Consider the following 17,649-nt stretch of genomic DNA (forward strand, 5'->3'; position numbering starts at 1 on the left):
AGATTTAATTGCAAAATGATTCAGACTTTGTGTATTGTATGTGTGAGTAAAACAATTTTAGACTTTAGTATTTGTGCTACCTGTTTTACATGTTTGTGTTTAATGCAGCTGAAGGATAATTGAATAAAATGTGTTAGTTTGACTCGTTAAAGGAACTGCCAACATGCATTTGCCTGAGTTACCTCAGCAGTGGAGAGGAGAGGACGAATTCCAAACACATCATCCAGACTTCACAAGTCTGCAGAGATCTCCAAAGTGAACTTCTCCATCTGCGTTAGGTAGTAAATATCGCTCTACTTTTGCTGCATGCAAATGCCTGCATATGTGCGCTCATTCTCTGTACTTAATCCATATGTTCTCTGTAATGTTCTCTGTAAGCTGTAGGTCTTTGTCTAGTTGTATGTATGCATGTGCTTTTTGGACTGAAGTCACTAAACACTAAGAATAATTGGGTGTACTTAAAGTATCTTAGTTTGTACATGTGTACAAGATACAGGAAAAATTCACAGTTGTTTTTCAGTTGGAAACAGTATAAATAATGAATGATGCTTGAGCAAACAGCAATTGGTATTTGCGATTTAGTTTTATAATTTAGTTTTCTTTCAGTTTACCATGCTAGCTAATACATGGCCCTTGGAAATTGATCAAGGGATAAGGATGTAATAACAAATACGGAATGGCAATCCAGCTTCTTTTCATTACGTAACTACTTTCTTACTCTGTTGATGATGTAAATGTCTTTATTTACATTCAGGTATAAATATTCCATATTCTCAAACTTAATACAGTGTAATAAGTCAAGGTTGCAATTGTTATTAATGGTGAGTACTATTTTCCAGTGTTCAGATGTTAATCAGTATGAATTTCTTAATGATGATAGTGGGACTGCAAAGTCCGTGTTAGTAGAAGTGGCTGTGAGTTATCTTTTTGTTTGTTTGTCTGTTCCTTGTTCAGCATGTATGTGCTTAGTGCAGCCTTCCTAGGCTCTGACGGTGTAGAGGAATCGCCATGCAGTATGGCATGGGTTAAGAGTATGTGTAGGCACAGGCAATTGATGTGATCCCCCCACTGGAAGTGATTTTCTAAAGCCTGTCTGTTGCATCAGAGAAGCTCCTGTTACTTTGAATCTTTCCTTGCATCACAAAGTCATGGTTCAGCCTATATCCCTCTATCGCTTTCTCATCCTGTGTTGGTGGCTGTAACTCTGTAAATTGCTTTATCTGACAAACAGCATTCTGAGTCAAAATGGATGACATAATTCTCTTCTGCTTCCTTGAATGTACAAAGGTTACTCTGCTATGGCAGAGAATTGTCTGTATTTACAGTAGTCCCTGGATCTATTTAAGTAGTGGGAAATGTTTTTGCATTTCTGGTGTCTCATATGGTTGGCAAAAATTGGCAGCTGCAATTATAATCCCCCTTCATTCCCTAGTTGTAGTGCAGGTGCAGAACTTACCTTCTATCTAACCTTCCTCCAGAGCAGGATAAGTTTTCCATCTGAACATCACTAATTCGCTAAATGTTTAGGGAGAATTCTTAGCTCATAACTACAGGCATTCCTCCCCAGAATCTTAGTATTTGTGTGTTCACCCATCCTGAAGTGACAAAAGGCAGGAGAGGAAGGGAGACTTTACCCAAATCTGCGCTTCAAAAGAAACAATGAAGAAAATAACCCTTGTCTGGTTCTCAAAACCAAGGCACCAGGATAGCTGCCTGGTGATGATTTTTAGCAAGCATAGTGGATATTGTTCACAGTTCTCTGCTTTAACAGTATTTAGGCTTTATTGTTCGATTTGTCCAGGGATCCACTGGCATCATCCTCATCGTGGGAGAGCACTTCCCCTTCTAAAGAGTTTCTGTGGGATCTCTTTCCACAGCGCGCACACAAATTGTGTTGTACCTTTCAACTGGATCCTATAAATTAAAGACTCCTGGTATAGCAAAAACGCATTCACTTCATTGTTATTTGCATTGTGTATCCATGAAGGGTCCTTCTGGACTTAGTTCTAAAGGAATAATTATACTATTTAAATATTAATCATCAAAGTTCTTCTTTTATTGTTAAACCAATTTTAAAGTAGGGCAAAACTGATTTACAGTTTATGGCCTTGCATTCCGGAATTGCTGGTGTTGCATTTGATGCCCTGTTTCAGTGATATTGGCACTGCCAGAAGGCTCAGGAGTGTAGATTCTAATCAAAAACTTTGAGATATACTTCGGTTAAGTGATGAATTAATCTTTCCTTATGAACTTTCAGGCTGTTATAAAAGGCGAATTGCTGCAGCTTCCTTTGAATCAATTCAGAAGCATGCTTTTGTCAGTATATGATTTCAATATAATGAAATTGAAAGTTGTGTGTCTTTTTCTCACAGATTGTTATTTAATCACTATATATTAGCTTTCATTGCCCTTTTCATATATTTAAACTCATAAACTTCTCATTGAATGGATTGAATTTACCATTATGTTGTTACTTTTTATGAATAGAATAAATCAATATTGGATACATCGGCTTGCACTGAATTGTTTATTTTCAGGGGTGTTTAAACTTTACCGAAAGGAGAAAAAAAAAAAAGTTATCTCCAGGAATGGAAGGTCTGATGCCCAGTGGTCCACTGTAAAACTCATTATTTGATAACACCTTGAGATACAACCTTCTTCAACTATATGCTGTAAGTGCTACACATATTATCCAGAGATACTAGATTAATAAATTCTCCTAACGTTATTTGAACTGTAATATGTTTTGAAGTAGTCCCAATATATAGCATTTAAATACTTGAAAGTTGTTTTATTATTGTAATAGAAAGCTTTCATTTCATTATTAGGGAAATTTTTGAGAATAACAACAATACTTTTTTCACTAAATCAACTGTGTCCATAATGTCTGCCAAATATCTCCTTTTATTCTAAAACCTAGTCTATCTCATTCAAAAATTGAATACTAGCAGATCAATGAGAGCTGCCTTCTGAAATTTATTGCTCAGTTCTTAATATTTATGATATCCACCAAAGTTGAAAACATCTGTTCTGCAGAGAAGCAGCTATTAAAATACACTTAACCAGGGAGAACTGTCTCTTAATTCAGTCAGAACTTTGCTTGGTAGCCTTGCAGCCTTGATTCCAAGAAAACGATAGATGTTCTTTTGACTGTAAGAAACTAGCAATTTATTTCACTTAAAGGCTGTAGTCCTCGAATAATCTGTACAAACTGGCTGACTTCGTCTATGAATTTGAAGCAGTTTTTTAAAAAAATATCATTTGGTTAATTTTGTCATTGAATTTTAAGAATGCTCTTTCTTGCTTTTTTTGTTCATTTGTTTTATATATGTTTGTTATTATTAATCAAGCAAATTTCCACATAGACAATTGCAAAATTATTTATAAAAACTTGGGGATTCTTACAACAGTGTAATCATGTAATAACAGCTCGTGATTTCTCAGGCTTTGTGCTTGATGGAGATATTTTGTTTGGATTCAGTGTTGCTTCTGCAGTCTTTTCCTCCCCAGTTATGTATGCATCTTTATTATTGTATTAAGTAGCTAATTAAGTCTGGTCAGGTTAACCTTTCTTGATGATTATAAGTAGGAATCTCATCCACTGAAAAAGCTAATCATTTTGGGTGGAACATCTTGTTCTTGTTTGAATAATTATCTTTGTTTACATTCACACAGCATTAATCACTTGAACCAGACATCTTTTGGAAAAAGAAAAAAAAGGGGGAGTGCCCATAGCAGGTTTTCAAATGACATATGCATAAGTTATAAAGGAGGATGCATTTTCCTCCATTCTTCTCTATCAGGAAAATAGGAAGACATTTTGAGTTCATAATCCAGAATAAAAGCTGTGTTTTCAAAGTACACAAAGAACCACAGTTTCTTTTCAAATAACTTTTAATAGCAAGTCCTCCAGGCTGATCAGCTAAATTGAAGTCTTGTTTCCTTGGTGAACATTCTTTAGCAGTAGCATTGCAATGTTTTCCTGGAATAGTGTTTTTTCATTCTTTTCAGTCGTTACTGTTATTATCTTATAACTCTATCTGTCTTTCTTCTGTGGCCTGTTTTTTTTTTTTTTCCTTTTTCTTTCTTAATGCTAGTGAAATCTTTTTCCCTGTCCTTCTTGGTTTTGATCCTTTCTGCTAATCCTTCTGCCTGAAAGCATGATTTTTTGTGATGGGTAGGTCTTGCCTTCGTATAGTCATTGCCTGATCGCTCATGGGAGGAGCACATCCCTAACAAATGCTCCGAATGTTGTGGCTTCTGTCATCAAGGTTGGGAAGACCAAAAGGAGAGACTGCAAAGCAACCTCCTGGCACTGCTTCTGTGCTCCTTCCACCTTGCATCTGAAGACTTTTGTTTGGATCATGAAACGCCTTGGTGTTTATAAACTATTACTTCTCTTGGACAAAAATTTGGCATTCTAAGAGATCTGTTAGCTAAATGCTGTGATGCCTAGGGGTCAAATAGGATGCTAGGAATAATCAGAAAATAGAGAGGGGGAAAACACACAAAACATTTTGATACCATGATAAATACACCATATATCTGCATCTTGATGACTGTGTGTCTTGAAAAGGTTATGTTAAAACAGCAAAAGCTGTAGAGAAGAGCAACAAGCGCAATCAAAGATGTGGCAGATGAGCAGACTGAACCATATTCACATGTGTTTCCACCTAGAGAAGGTCTTGAAGTCATTTAAAGCTATAACTTCTATGCTATTCCTTTTCTGATTAAAATTGCCTTCTGTAAGTGATTTTATGATATATATAAATATGATGGTTATCAGTCTTCACAGTTAAAATAAGGCTTTTGTCTTTGGAGAGTGGAAGGCTATACATGCAAATTCAGATTCCTAATGCATTTCCACTTACTCTGCCCTTACGTTCAGACAGAAGAAAGAAACTGTGTGTTTCATTTCTTTTTTATCTATTTGTTTATGGATCTTCTGTTCTTCCTTGATTGTCACTTTATTTCTTGTATTCTTATCTTGTTCTTTTACTTTTCTGTGGGCACATTTGTGGCTGTGTTTTTCTCTTTCATTTGTTTACTTTGCCTTGAACTTTCTCCCAAGCCCTTAAATTTTCCCCTTCTTAGCTAGACCTGAATGTACACACGGAGTCATCATATTTCTCCCCTTCCATTTCTACTTCCTTTCTTCTGTTCCTTCAGTATTCATATTTTCCCCTTTCCTTCCTAATTTCACCATTTCTTTTCTCAGCATCTGTTGTTATCTGTCTTTCCCTGTACTTCCCTGCCCTTTTCTCAGTGTATTGTGTTTTAGCTCAGAGGGAGAGATTAAAGAAGGATTTGGGCCTTGAACTTTTTCTTAGTAATGCAGAACTGGGTGGAAACTACCTTAAAATCATGGGGGAAAGGCTATCTCAAAGCTGATCTGTGGCATGAGATGACTGAGAGAAAATAAAGTCCTGTTTAGCAAATTTAACTTCCTCTAAAAATTCAGGCTCCATCCTTCAGCTGGAAAGAAAAGAATATAACGGGTGTTACAAGCTGTTAAAATTTGAGACTGAGGAGGGGAAATAGGCTGAAGTTATTCTATGAATTGTTCATTTCTTTGTGGGAGGCTGTTAAAATAAAGCAACAATATAAAAGATGAATTATATACAATTTAATGTAAAGCTGTTTGATGTCATTATGATATTTCTTCCTTGATTGTCTCACATTTGTGTACTTTTAAAAAGTTTTACATTTTTTTTCTGAACATTATGAAAATTGTACTGAGAGGAGTAAATTCATTTGCATAAAATTGACTGCAAAGAGCAATTAGTCCTTCATTAATATGCAAATTTGGTCCAGTGCAAATTCATCTATATATGAGGCTTAAATATGCAAGTCAGTCTTGCTGTGCGAGAAACCCAGATGCTTTTATTTACTTTGAAATTGAGGGATTTGGTTAATGATGTTGTTGACAGGAAAACTTGAATAAATTTGATGATCACCATCTTTCATATTAGACGAAGCCCACGGAAAAAAATTACCAAGTAAAATACCAATTTTATTTGGTAATTTCCTATTACCAATCTAGTAATAAAATGTAAGATACAAAGTAATAGAGTTAGATTTCCTAATGTAGTTATCCTGAGACTTAAACTGTTCCCCAAAGATAGAACCATTTTTCTTAAACTTTGTTTTTCCAGAGGGTAAAGACATCTACATAAGCTGTATGAATAACATACTGCCTGGAGATTTAATATTGGAAAGTTAGCTCTGTTGCTTGGTTCATTTGGAGAGAGTATATAGGCCTGGGAATTAAAAATCAGGAGCTCTGGAAACAACTGTCATCATCGTCTTCCATTAATGATCTGTGTAGTCTTCTCAGGGTTTGGTGTTGGGGCCTTTGCTCTGAAACTGCAAAGCCAGACTGGAAGCTGTCTGAACCCACGGCCAGTTATATTTGGATCACCTAAGCTCATTAATAAACATCTTTTCTTACAACTTTTAAGTCTTTACAGCCGTTAGTAGCAACCTTCATACTGCTATCACTCAATGTGGACGGGCTCAGAGAAGCAGGATTTTTCCTTACCAGACGAAAGATGTGGTGCGTCTGGCTCTTGTCTTCCTGCCACGGTCCTTCTGGCACACCCAGGACTTCCGTGGTTGTGGCCGTTACAGCCGTGGCAGTCTTCACTCCGAGTCGTGTGGCCAAGGTTCCCTTTGCAGTTGTCAGTCTTGCTTCATTTGCAAGGAGAGTGTGCCATGAACATTTGCTCTGGCTTTTCTTCCCTTTCTCCGTTGTTCTCTCAGGCCTATATTTAGCTTTGGCATAAGCAACCTGGTCTTTGACTTTGGTCATGCACACTTGTGCCAGAACTAAATTTGGGCTTCTGTCTTGCCTGTGTGGCACACTGGCACTTTTAAAATGACAGAGAAATGTAGTTTAAATGGACTAGACTCTGGCAATTCATAAAGCTCTAGTTGTAACTACCCGAGGACAAGTTAATAGATTATGCTGTTTGATTCCTCTGACTTCTTGGCACAGCTGTTTGGGATATAAATCCTCTCAGTAGTGAACGGTTAGTTTCCAAATCCTTAATGTGCTATACTAGGCAAAAAGTTCATAGAACGATGTTGAGGGGAGAAAAAATGTAATGAGATATTAAAATTGATGTGCATGCTCGCCACATGCTGTATTGTTGTAGGTGAATCTAAAAGCAGGAAAACAGAGAGGATGGAGTATTCAGGGGACCTGGGGGGTCTGTCAGACTACTAAAGGCTCTGGTTATCCCACAAGGAAACCTGTCCTTTCTTCCCATCACAGTAAGGCATTGACAGCTGTCAGAAGGCATAGCATAGAAGGCGTATTTGCAGGACAAAAGAGTCCAGGAGATGACAAATTGATTAAAAGGTGAAGCTTAAAAATGTGATGTCTTCTGAAATTTTAATAATCCCTGCCCGTGAGAACGTATATATAGTAGCTGGACAGTTTCTAGTACTGTTTAGGAACATCCACAGCAATCTTGGCTTTCTGATCTAGCTCTCAAAAGGAGGAAAATATTAATTTTCAGGGTCTTAAAATACATAAACAATAGGTATCTCAGCACAACCTGAGGTTGTCTCCTATCAACTTTATAATCTTTATATTCTAGATAAATAAACACTTCAGTCTTGGAGTTTATTAGTCCAAAATATATTTATTACCTCATAAATTCAAAGCCCTTCCAGTTAACATCTAATTAAACTGCAGTAGTGTGCAAGCTGTCTTAGGGGACGTATTAATAATGAAATTACGTTGTGAAACAGTAATTACATGCTTTGTACATTCTTTTCCTTACTTTTTTTTTTTTCAGAATCTATGTGATGAGTGGGGCACACAGTGCTCCATTGTTTTGAGCTCCTCCAAACTCTGTAAGTATCCAAGTATAAGCAGATTTTTTCCCTCTTAGTTAAAGGGAGAGAAAAGTTCGTGCATTTTTGCACTTGGGAAAGGGAAGGACCAATGCCACCGGCTAGGCACAGTTATGAAACATGATTGTGCAAGTAATTTTAGCTCATGTTTTCTCCTTAGTCTTTGAGGATATTACTCACAGGAATAAAACCTACTTACAAGATCTTTTTTAAGGCAGTTCTTAACTGCAGTTGCCAAAAAGTGAAGAAGATGACCACTTTATTTGCAAGAGAATATTCACTTACTGAACTTCACGGTTATGTAGATTTGAAAAAAAAGGCAAATGCTCTTAAAGCCTTTCTCAGGAGAGAGATTCACTTACAGTTTTTTTCAGTGGTAAGTGTACTTACTGTATTCTAATTTATATGTGTTTTGGTTTTATCTGTGCTTGTGCTTTATCAAGGTTGTCTTTCCATCTTCTCAGCATACACTAGTGACTGTGTACTGACACTATTTCCTCGCTAAGTTTTCTTCACTTACTGCAGAATAAGGTATTCTGAATCCCAGCTAATGTGCACTTCTACAATGAAAATGATTGCACAAGAGGCAAAACAGTTTGCACATACCTTCCATGTGTTCTTTAAGTACCCCTTTTATCTCTCTAGTTCAAGTACATCTGTTGAGTAATAATACGAGCATGTGACACAGCATTCTTGTTGACATAGGCTCTTGCTCTACCTGAATGAAGCAGGTTTTCATTCTCTGTTGTCCTTCCAGATACTGTAATCCAGAAGTTTGTTTTTTCAGGATCCATATGTAAAGTGGAATGTCCTGCTCTACGGCCACCTTCTTGTCTTGTAATTTTTACAGCCTTCTTGTTGTTTCATTGCAGTTACTGCTTCTCTGCAGTTATCTGCATTTATGGGGCACTTTCCATCAATTTCTTCACTGAATCTTTTAAGTCTTTATGGCACAAGAAGTGTTTTGCCTTCTCCCTAGTTTTATGCTATGCAAGTTCTATAGCCTTATTGGAATTGCATTGCAAAGTTACACTTTTGTGAAATATGATAATATTCAGACTGTACCTAGTACTTTGCAAACAGCAATGAATCTTCCAGGAGCTTAGTCATCTAAAGAAGACTTTTTATTATTATTGTTAAAAAAAAAAAAAAAAAAAAAAAAACTAAGCATGTTTTTGATACATGAAGTAGAACCCAGTTTTGTATTGGTTGGATCATAGAATTCTAATTTATCCTTAACATGGCATTAAATAGTGGTGATATGATTCAACCTCCAGCTAGTACTCCAACCCCATTCTACATTGCAGTTGCAACTTAACATTTTACTTGCATTTTGCAGTCATTCTGGGACCAAGCTTTCAAATCTTCAACATTTGGACTCTTTTATATTTCATTTTAGAGTCCTGCAAGACTGCTGCAAACAGAAAGGTCCATTGTGTTTGAAAGCAGATAGTATTTCTAGTACTTATTGCTTTCTAAACCTAGTTGGTTTTGGGTATCTAACATGAGTGACTCAGGGATTTAGCTTCCTGAGCGTACGAAAGCTTAGGGCTTCAGAGGAGCAATGGGCATCTATCTTAGTAAGCAATTGTTATGGCACTTTCCCTTCTGACCTGGTGATGGGTAGTTGCCTTTTCTAAGACAAATAAGAGTGAATTAGCCATCAAATAAAATAACTACAGTTATTACTTTTCTGGCTTGGTATTGTAAAGCTTTAGACTTGATATTTCTTGAACATACTTTACTATTATTTTTACTATTATTATTATTTCTTGGGATTTAGTAGTGGTTAGTCAGAACCTGCTAATTTCAAAACTTTTGGCAGTCTTATGTTTCTTGTGGCTATTGATGTGAAAAGGTAGTCCCTGTGGCTGCAAAAGCACAGAATGGCTAAAGGTTGTGCCTTGCTGATGCTGTCACACCAAAGTGTATGCCACTGGTGTCTAATTTGAAAATTCGAAAACTTGAAAATTAGATGCCTTTCTAACATACTTCCTGATGTGAGTAAATTCACTACACAGTACTCCCAGAGAGAGAGAAGCTTGTTGTCAAGCAGTTCTATCAGATGAAACATATAGAAGAGTAATATTAAAGTCTAAATTTATTTTACCTAATTTATAGGTGGGAAATCTGAAGATGAATTCTGGGAATTGAGGGAAGGAAAAAGGAAGTTTTTTGTTTTTCTTGATAATTTTTCTCCTTCTTCTTCTTTTCCTCTATATTTTGCAGGAATTGTTTTAACTCTGCAAGCTCTCAGTTCATGAAACATATTATGGCTGAAGATGTAAAGAAGACATTAAAGCTTTTGCCCACTTACAGCTATTACTCTGGAGACAAACACAACTAAGAAGACAAATGTTATGAGCTACCTGTAAGTTCTGGTTCACATAACAGATAAGGAGCCAGAGATACTTCTGAACTCACAAATGAAATTTATTCTCAGTATAATGATTGAGCTCATTATCTACAGCTCTTCCTAAATGTAAAGGAAGGAGTGAAATGCCCATATATTCTATGTGTAAACAGCTGTCATGTTTTCTGCATTCTTGTATTTGCTTAAAAAGTCATGGGTAATCAATTTAATTTGATGTGCAAAATATAATGCATGGATGAATTCTGATACATATCACATGCCATATCTGTGCTGTTATGAGAGGCAAAAACGTCCAGAAAATAAATAGCAATGAAAATCTTCCTGATAATTTTCTCATCAGTTTTTCTCCAAGAACTGTAGGCGGATTCTTCAGACAGGTTTCCCCCCACCCCGAATGACAGGTTCTGTATGTCAGTTATTTTCTCACTGTCTTTCTTGCTGTATTAGAAATCAAACCTATTTATCACTTCAGATGTGATCATTTCAGATCACTTCCCTATAACCTTAATTATGAGAAGCTAACCTGAAATATTTACTTTTCTTTTTTTTTAATCACTTAAATATATTTAAAAAAATAAAAAAAAAAGCCTTTACATGTGTTACAAATAACTCTACACGTTATTGTTGTTGTGAAGCAGAACAGGCAGGAACCAGCAGCATAGACAGATGTGATTGTAACAGAGGCTAGTGTTTTATAAGTAATAGCCTGGGTGTAATGAGACTTGTGGTCTTAATTAACTCTTAGAATGTTTTTCAACACAACTAAAGTAAATAATTTAAAAATCTAATTTACTTGTCCACACACTATCAGCTTACGTTTTGCCTTACTTCTTTTGGGTGACAAAAACCAAGCCAATTTTGCTTAGATTTCAGAGAATTTCTGATAGGGTAGAGTATCTATAGTTACAGCAAAAAGGGAAATTTCCATGGTTAAGGAGGATGAGTGATAATTCTGATGGTGCAGAAAAAGAATTGGTCTGTGAGGTTTGATTTAATTCCGTGTTAGCATATTCCTTTCTTGGAAATCTCTATTTTTTGCCAGAATATCCATCGCCATTACATAGAGTGACAAAATTTTGTTGTAGTATTTCAGATAGTTGGTGTATCTTTTTGCTGGAAAGAAACAGCTGGATATTTTCTGTCATAATGTGACCAGTCCACCTCTGTTGTTGTCACTTTAATTGCTGTGGCTGTTTTTTTAAGTCCTCTACAGAAGGTCTTTGTAGTGACAAGTGAACAGTTTACGCTTCATAAGCAAACATAAAGAAAGCTGCTGCTAATTGGAGAGGGAGTAATGCAGTTATGATTCCATCAACATTTAAGTTACATTGTTGAAGGACACATTTTGGTTGTTTATGTTGCCACATAAAATTTTACTCAGGGTGAATTTGGTGGAGATTTTGTAACAAAAAATACTAATTGTAGGATAAGAGGGGAGGGACAGGAAGAGAAGTTAAATTTTCTGACCCACATATGTAATATGAAAAATCAGCATTATATTACTCGATTATAACTCTAATTGTATTATTATATACTTATATATTGTTATATTCTTATGTGGCTGGTAAAGTAGGTTGTCTATGAAATGGAAAGATACTCACAGCCCCTGAAAAGCTCACTTTCCCCTGCTTTGAAGAACTGTAACCACAGTGTTTCGTGGTGAGGAGGACTCTTGGACTCTTTGAACATCACCAGCAGAGTCATTTCATTTCCCAAAAGAAGGAGATTATTATTCAGTATTTTTTTTTTTTCCCTAGAAATTGTGCATGTTGTGTCTGTAGACCTCCCAACTCTAAAAGTCCGGAGGACCCTATTTTAAATCTTCTTTTTCCTAAATTACATTTCCATGAAATACTTGGCTATAGATGAATAGTTCTGCAGTGACATGCCCCAGTTTGTTTCCTCTTAATACAGTTTTTTTTTTTCCTATTTGCATCTTTTTTCTCAGGTGTCAGAATTCTTGGAGCCTCATTTTGAATAGTTTTATGAGGGCCAAAGGTGCTTCCTTTTCCAGTTCTTTGGCTACCTTGTCTTGTTTTAGCATATACAATTTTTTAGCATCCAAGCAGGGAAATCACCGTTATTTACAGGAGAAGAATCATAGAGCTGACAGGGGTTCCCCCCGCAAAGCACTCTCTGTGTAATTGCTGAAGACATTCCAAGCCACTCTAACGATGTGTACTGTCTGCCAGTCATTATGCTCTTCTTGGAAGACCATCTGTGGCATTTCAAATATGTAAAGGTCTGCTTTTATTTTTTGCACCAAACAAATCAGTTTCTTTATCTGATATGGTATAACTCATGAATATGGACTAAAGGTAGTTTCGGTTGCAAAGTACAGGATATTCTCTTCTGTTGCACTGTAAATGAAAGGTAGTCATTATTCATCTCAAAATTCAAAAGACAAACATACTGATTAAACTAATTTCAGTGCTTTTGAATGATTTCAATTTCTTTGGCAACAAATTATCAATAACAACAACAAAAAAATCTGAAATAGATTTTCTCTTAGCTCAGCCATAAGCATATTGTAAGATTTTTGCTTCTGGCAAATGAACCTGTCCATTGTAGTGGTATCCAGATTTGATGTATACTAACATTTGAGTTAGAATGACTTAATTTAACGAAATTCAGTAGTTAGGTTATTTTAATCAGAAACTAGTAAGTCAAAGAAACTTTCAGTGTCTTTTGGTAAATAATAGATCTAGAAGCTGGAAGTGCTAGGACCTTTCTTCTGATAAGCAGACATCCCTTACAAGAACATAATATTTGGTCGTACAATACTTGATTTAAATGAATTAGCTAGAATCCTTTCTGTGAGCAGAAGATGCAAGATCAGACATGCACTGATGATTTGTTTTGTTTTTTTCCTGGTGCAGATTCAAAGAGTATGTATAGTCATTCATCTCAGATTGGAGACAAGAAGTGTAGTATTTTCACAGCAGCGAAGTTCTGTTCAGAGATTTCCAAGCAGAGAAATACATAAAAATTTCAGTCTGATTAGGGAGTGGGCCTATCTTTTTCTCTTTCCATTCTCCTTACTGCATAGTGGCTAATGTTCTGGTCAGAAGTAATAATATGTTAGATCTTGAATGTCGGTAGCCTCAGAGATTCTGACAAGACTATTCATGTGCATTCATACATCTTAACCAAAGCTGACACTAAAGAGAGTAAGAATTCTCATATTCCTCTTTTTTTTATTGCCATGCGTTAAACTCAGATCTTCTCTTAGAGGCCTCTGCTAAAAATGACATATTCATCATTTGAAAAAAGCATTTTTGCAATATCTAAGCAAAGCAGCCGAACATCAATATAGCACGGAGCGGAGTCTCCTGTGAAAACTCTCAGTGCAAATCTAAATTACGTTTTACACTACAATTATGGACAACTTACAAATGTTATAAGATTTGTGAGTATGTGACTAATGAGAAATAAACAGTTCCCCTAATCTTATCTCCTGGGGGAGTTTTGCTATTGTCATTTTAATTAAAAAGTAACTGGTCTTCTAATTTCTTGAAGCTATATGGCATGCCCTTATAGGAATACTTGGATTCCAGTAACTTGAGCTGGTTGTTTTCCGAGAAACACACATTGTGTAAAGATTCTGCTGTACCTTTTACTCTAGACACAGTTATATGCGTACTTGTAGCATCATGTTTGGGTAACTTTGCAGGGATCTCATCACATTGTTAAAGCCTGATAGACGTTTCTTTGCAGCAATGATATTTTTAATCTCCTTTTAAAAATTGTTTGGTAGTAGTGACTAATGCAGACTAGGTGGCTCTGGGCATCCAGCCATTTTTAGGTAGTTTAATTTGTTAAAAATTGTCTTTCTTCCCACCCAAGTCCCCTTGAAACCATTTGGAGAAGAGAACTGTTGAACAGTTGCCCATAATAAGTCCTGCTGAGACCGCTGTATCCTCCTGATGGAACTCCCTGTGCCAACTGGAGACTGGCTGGCATGAGTTTGAACTCTATACTTCTTGATGTATTTGCTTCACATGGACCAATTACAGTAATTACCACCTCAGTAGCTGAAGTTTAAGCATTCAGTCTGCACTTCATACCTCAGGTTGCTGGCAATATGTTCAATCCTATAATCTCAATTTTCTTTGAACTAATTAAGTAGAAAATAAATACTGTGCAAAACTAGGAGAGAGTCTGAATAGAAATAAGAGGCTAAATAATGTCATTGTTTTTCATGTTGCTATTGTCCTTAAGCTGCATTTCTTTCTTTTTAGTCTTTACTTCTAAAAGGTAGCATTTTCTTTTTAAGTTTGTCCACAGAGAGATGTGCTAGGAGATGCTGTAGACCATTGACTTTTCATATTCAACAGGGGAGTCTCTTTCAGTGTGAATGAAAAAGCAATACAAACAAGAAGATACTAGAAATGCAAACTATATATAAAATCCTGCTTTTTGCTTTGGTGTTTTTCAAAATAGCATTCTTGTCAAAATAAATACATATGACTAAAGGGAAAAACTATCCATCCCTTGCTACTTTGGGAAATATATTTCAGAGTGACTGTATGAGAGTGTAAGGATTTAATACCAGGTCGAGTGACTACAGTGTTAACTGCCCAGTTCCCAACAATTCCATTGGTTTAAATCTGATGCAATGCTGATCATCTCACCCCCGCCCCCACTATCGTTCTTTCCAAAACACTAGTTAATTTTTAAATTGGAACAGTACCTTTCTTTTTTTTTTAATGGCAAAGTTTATATTACAGAAAGATTAACCTTAGAATGAGCACAAACTCGCTTGACTATATCATTCGTAATATGAATGCATCGCACAATGTATATACTAAAATTTATATTAAATTTTCTTCATGCAGTTCGCCTCTAGGGAGAAGAAGAGGGAAGAAAAGGCTACATGTGACAGATGCTAATTATGCAGCTTAATGCACTTCTGGAAGTTGCAGAGATGAGAACTATGTAAGAACCTATCTGAAAAATAGAAAGCATATTTTCAATAACATTTTCCCTTTTTTAATTTTATTTTTAATTTGCCTCCTCCCTCTTTTTTTAAGGAGGCTTTATTTCTCAAATAGTATGTACTGCAAGCAAAGGGCAAGCTATGTTTCAGGTCCAAAATTTTCCATAAATGCATATGACTGTTATCTGGTGTGTCTTAACGTTATTTAGTGCCGTGCGTGTAATTAGGAAAGCTGGTGACTTGAAGGTTCTGTAACTCACATATGACACAGGAAGGGAATGACTCTTAAAACAAATCTCTAGTTGATTTGTTAGTTTTGTTTCCTCTTTCATCAGTGTTTTCTTCATTCATCATCCTGTATTTATGTTTACTGGAGAAATTATGTTCTGTGCTTGACTGTGCTGGGGTACTGCATAGGTATTTATTGTGATTAATATGTAAGTACTAATGAACCGGATCTCAAAATACACTTTACAAATAGGTAAACTGAGACCTAGAAGCTGGGTTCCTCAAAACTGTGAAGTGAATCGGTGCCAAAACCTGTGTTACACACTAGATTAATCTTCTCCTCCAGACACTGAAGTTTATGGTTTCAGGCAAAAGAAGTGGATTCTCAGCTAATGAAAATTTGGTGTCATCCTGAAATCAAGGGGAAGATGCAAGAGTACATTTGTTATGCATCTAGCCCACACTGTGTCATTTGCCTGGATTTCCGTTCCTCCTGCCAAATCCCAGTTTTACCAAAAGACGCCTTTTCCTCTTAGAGAGAGAAAACCATACTGGTTCTTGTGCACTAATGCCAAATGTTGCTTTCTTTTATTTTCTTCAAAGTGTTGGATTTCTCCTTAGGGAGGTGTGACTTAATATTGCCAGCAACTCTCTGCACAGTGAGATAATCGCTCTAATGACCAAAGCGTCACACCGAAACTTCAGAGGGCCTTCGTGTGCCTCTCGGTGCCCACGGTGGTGCAGAGGAGTGAGTTCTGAGCGCCACCGCAGAGCAAATCCCTCTCACACCATGGTCCTCACCACAGAGAAAACCATCTGTTCCACTTGGAAAGGGGCTTGGTTCCACTCGCCCTCCCCCCGCTTCCCAGCTCTGGCCCCAGCTGCTGTGGTTCGATGAGCAGTGAGGGAATGAATCTCCTGCGTTAAAAATACTCGGGTTCTATTTAGATAAAAAGAAGAATCTTGCTTGCCTACACTGACATACAAAAATAGTCCTAGTGTGAGTAAATCTTCAAAGTTTTTCTCTGTGAAAATATCTAGCCTCACTTTTTTTTTTTTTTTTTTTTTTTTTTTAACTTACCATACAAATTTATTTATAGAGTGTCCTTCTTTCCTCCCACTCTATCAAGGCAGAAGGTTGCCACTCATCTTGTTCATGAGTCCTGAAATAATTTGCAGGGCCTTTGAAACATCATCATGTTGCATAGTTGTGATGCAATGTGCTGCTGTTGCAGGAACGTATCGTATTTTAATGTGAATGTCGTATTAGCTTAGACATTTAAATCTTTACTTTAAGCACTTTACACTAGTTTGTACTTTCATTCTAAGTTTGCAGTCAAAAAGAATCTGCATATAGTAACTTAAAATTTTACATTCTACATGCAAACCATTGCATGAAAAATTAATTTGTAATACGAGAGGATTAGCAAGTGCAATATACTTTCCAAGCGTTTCTTAAAAATAGCTTTCACTGACACTGTAGCATCTTAATTCTGAATAATCTCAAATCTGTGCAGATAGTAACAGAGGAACCACCTACTTTGTCCTCATAAACTGCATAACGTGTAGCTGTGTGAAGAACATGACCTGGAGTACAGTTCAGCTCCACAAGGTATGATGTCTGTAGGGCTATTGAAACCATTAATGCTTACGCTAAATATTACTGCAAGCTTTTTAAATTCTTGCCTGTGTTTTAGAATGGCTCTAAGATCCTTAATACGGAATTTATTTTGCAGTGCAAAGAGGAAGGATGGTATTAAGCACAGACTTAAGGAAAACTCTGCCAAGGGGTAGAAATTTGTGGCAGAGGAGCCAAGACGAGGATTTCCGGGAGGTGAGAGCCCATGTCCATGCCCGGCCTTTGGCTCAGGCTGCCCAGACGAGATGGATGCCCGCAAAACACCCCCTGTAAGACCCCGGGGGTGCGGAGCGGGGATACCCGGCGCCCCCTCAGCTCTGAGCCGGGCTTCGGGCCCAGCCACGCCAGGCCCGGCTGAGAGGAGGAGGCGGGACTCGAACCGTCGAACCCGCGCTGTCGCCTCTGCGCCCAAGCGCGCGGCCCAGCCCGCTGCGCCACGGCCGCTAGATGGCGGCCTCCCAGCGGGGAAGGCGCCGGGCCCAGCAGCGCCGAGGAGGCGCCTGGCGGCCGCGCCGCGCCACTGCCCCCTCCTCCCTTCCCCCGGCAGCGACGGCGGCCATGGCCGGGCGGGCCCACGTGACGGCGGGGCGGCCAACGAGAGCGCGG

The 17,649-nt window shown here is 37.4% G+C and overlaps 1 long non-coding RNA gene across 1 annotated transcript in view; it reads left to right on the forward strand.

The window, feature by feature from the left end:
- The window catches only part of LOC118176260, a 38,592-nt gene extending 23,232 nt beyond the window's left edge, over positions 1 to 15,360 (forward strand). Inside the window, exons 6-8 of the long non-coding RNA XR_004755318.1 lie at positions 6,156 to 7,863; positions 10,093 to 10,234; positions 15,076 to 15,360. This is a non-coding gene — a long non-coding RNA (uncharacterized LOC118176260). The remainder of the gene's footprint in view (positions 1 to 6,155; positions 7,864 to 10,092; positions 10,235 to 15,075) is intronic.
- The last annotated feature ends 2,289 nt before the right edge of the window (positions 15,361 to 17,649 follow it).

The sequence above is a fragment of the Oxyura jamaicensis genome, chromosome 19 (genome assembly GCF_011077185.1).
Source record: "Oxyura jamaicensis isolate SHBP4307 breed ruddy duck chromosome 19, BPBGC_Ojam_1.0, whole genome shotgun sequence".
Lineage (NCBI taxonomy): Eukaryota > Metazoa > Chordata > Aves > Anseriformes > Anatidae > Oxyura > Oxyura jamaicensis.